Raw genomic sequence first — 3,282 nt, 5'->3', positions numbered from 1 at the left:
TCAGTTGAAAATGCAGAAATCACCTGTCTTCTTTGTAACTCAAGCTGGGAGCTGGAAGCTGGAGCTGGTCCTTTCGGCCACCTTAGGTGTGCCACCCCAGTCTCTTTTAAAATTTTATTTTATTTTGGCTTAATCTCTTGCCCCTGTTCATTCTTTGTGTTTCAACTGCTTTTGTGTTTATTTATGTCTGTCCCAGGAGAATGTGTTATCACCCATGACAAGCACCACATTTTGTTGGTCTCTTCATTTCCAACATTCCAGAAATTTCCTGAAGCATAGCCAGCAGCAAGCCATATTTATTGAATTAATCTTTTGTAATGACCCAGCCAGGGAAAGCATCCCCTCCATTGTGGAACTAGTATTGGAAATGTTATGTTCATAAACACTATACATATAGTCTTTTGTTTTATGCCAGACACCAGGGGAATGGCTCAGCCTTGGTGCCTTGGTGACCCTGCCACAGGGAATTTTCTCACTTGCCTCCTATCTTGCTGGAGGCTGATACGAGATCATTACTCATCCATCTCCGTAGTAGTTGAGCACAAGATGTTCCTTGTTGCCCCACCTTAGGGTACAGTTTTGGGTATAAAATTGGTTGCTGACTTTAAGTATGATTATGGACTTCTCAGTGGCAGAGGATCCACCACCTGCACTGTTACCGAGCACCTCTGATTTGATATCATACTGTGGGACTAGGGGAACAGAAAGCTGATACAATGCTTATCTTGCTTGTGCTGTCTGTAAGTAGTAAACTATTTGGATCTATTTGAACTCATTGATTTCTTACTAGCTGACTCTATGAATGTGCGACAAGCCAATCTAACAATTGAAGTGGTGATCCTTATGGCACTAGTTAGCCACCACAGGGTTGCTTAGGGACTGCTTGAACACTTGACAGACAGACTCTGATATTGGGTTGTGTGGTGTTGCATGACCAGAACATTGACTTCTTTTCAATGGCATCACATACAGCAAGGAGCAGTTTTCAGCACATAGGATGACCTAAGGTGGCCTTTGCCAGGCCTCTGTCATTTACAAACCAACTTTAGATACAATGCCATGTCTGATACCAACTACACTGCTATTTAGTTAATGCTTACTTAAATTAGTTTCTAAGCTCAGATTCATTCGGTTATATAACGTAATTACTTGAAATTCAAAATCAGTATCTCTTACTAGAGATATAATTGTAAAAGTAAATGAAATAAAAAATTAATTTAAAAATGGACTATAACTAGTGAACCAAATCCATTTATACTGTAATGCTTACTTCATATGTGTTATCTCACTCATTTATTTTTATTATTTTATTTTTAGTAGAGATGAGGTCTTGCTATGTTGCCCAGGTTAGTCTCAAACTCCTGGGCTCAAGCAATCCTTGGCCTTCCAAAGTGCTGAGGTTATAGGCATGAGCCACTATACCTGGCTTTATCTCACTTATTAATCATAGTAATACTTTAATGTAAATATTTTAATTTATATTTTAGTAATGCAAAACAGTTCCAAAGGATGTAAGTATCTTTCTCACTATCACACAGCCAGTTTGTGTCGCAGCCAGGATGAAAACCCATGGCTATTTCATGCTACAGCCTATAAAGAGACTGTGTAGGTAGGACCCAAGACATTTTGCTTCAGCAACTACCCCTTTCATTCTAACTACCCCTACCTAACTTCTAATCGGCAGTTAGCTCCAGCATCTAGGAACTTCTCACATATTTTGTGAAAATTGATATACCCTGCATTTTTCTCATTTTAAATTTTAACCATAGATTCTTAGTCTTTTGGATCAGGAAAATATTTTAACTTGCAAGTAGAAGAAATAGTTGCTATTTATAATCCTGTGTCTTTCCCTAAGCAAGGTGGATTTTAGGTAGGGTTTTTTCTTGTATAGCTATAAATGTGTGTGGATATGAATGGGGCTCAGAGATGCAACCTGCTGTCATTGTGTAGAGTAATAAGGGTGTAAGGCTGGAATTAGGCAGCTTTGGAAGCTTTTTAGTGAGATATGGGGAATATCAGGCCAATAAAGAATTTTATAGAGGAAAAAAGAGATTTGTCACTGCTCCTTCTCAATCTCTAAATTAACTTTGAGAAAGAACAGAAGGGGATACAAGAGAAACTTTCCTTCAAGGAAAGAACAAGGTCTTTTAAGTCACACAATTTTATATTCACGTGTTGATTAAATTTTTGTGAAAGTATCCTATTACTGGCTAAGGTCATCATGTACAGTGTTAGTTCCTTGCACAACACTTTCAGAAGCATATACTTTGAGAGAAGTATCAGCATAAAAACATGAACAGGTGGCTTTCAGAGTGATAGCATCGTTAAAGGCATCTAAGCAATCAGTGAAGATGTGCCTCATAAGGTTTGAAGGGATGGGAACCTGGAGCTGCCCCTTCTGTCACTGCCTTTGAAGTCCTAAAATGTAAAATTATAAGAGGCAGAAGCCATACAGAAACAGATGAGCGTAGGAAAGCCTAGCCCTTCATAACTCACAATCTGTAGAGATTTTATTTCCAGAGAATGGAAAAAGAAGTTTTACATCCCAATTCACATTAAAAAGCTAGCATAATCTTGATACCAAAGTCAAAGATTGTACATGAAATCAGTGTAAGTTAATCTCACTCATAATATATATAGATATATACATATACCCTAAATAAAATATTAGGACATAGATTATTGAAAAAGGATAACATTTCAAGGACCGATTGTGTTTACCCTACAAATGCAAAGTTAGTTAAATGTACTTAGTGTATTCACCACAGTAATAAATTAATAGAGGAACAAATCCTATGATAATCAGTCGAAGAAGTACAACTCTTTGGGGAAAGTCAACATATATCTAAGAGGAATACTCTCAGGAAACTAGAAATAGAAGGAACTTCTGATAAAGCACATCTACAAATAAAATCTACACCAAATCATGGTAAAATGTTGCATATTTTCCATTTATTATCAGGAATAAGATGAGAGTGTCCACTATCACCAGTTCAATTCCACATTGTACTGGATGGGTCTGTCCAATGCCATAAAATGAATTAAGGAAATAAAGAGTAAGATACTTTAAAAGGCAGACTGAAAAGTATTATCACTCACAGATGGCATGATTGTATATGTTGATAATCAAAAAGACCTAGAGACAAACTTTTGGAATTAATAAGCATATTTTAGCAAGGTTTCTGGAGAGAAAAATCAATACGTAAAATTATATCTCTATATACCAGCTTAAACAGAATATAAATTCTCAAAAAACATTCAATTTTCAATAGCATGAAACAC

The sequence above is a fragment of the Rhinopithecus bieti genome, unplaced genomic scaffold (genome assembly GCF_001698545.2).
Source record: "Rhinopithecus bieti isolate Rb0 unplaced genomic scaffold, ASM169854v2 scaffold_32535, whole genome shotgun sequence".
NCBI lineage: Eukaryota > Metazoa > Chordata > Mammalia > Primates > Cercopithecidae > Rhinopithecus > Rhinopithecus bieti.
Note: the sequence above shows the minus strand (reverse complement) of the source record.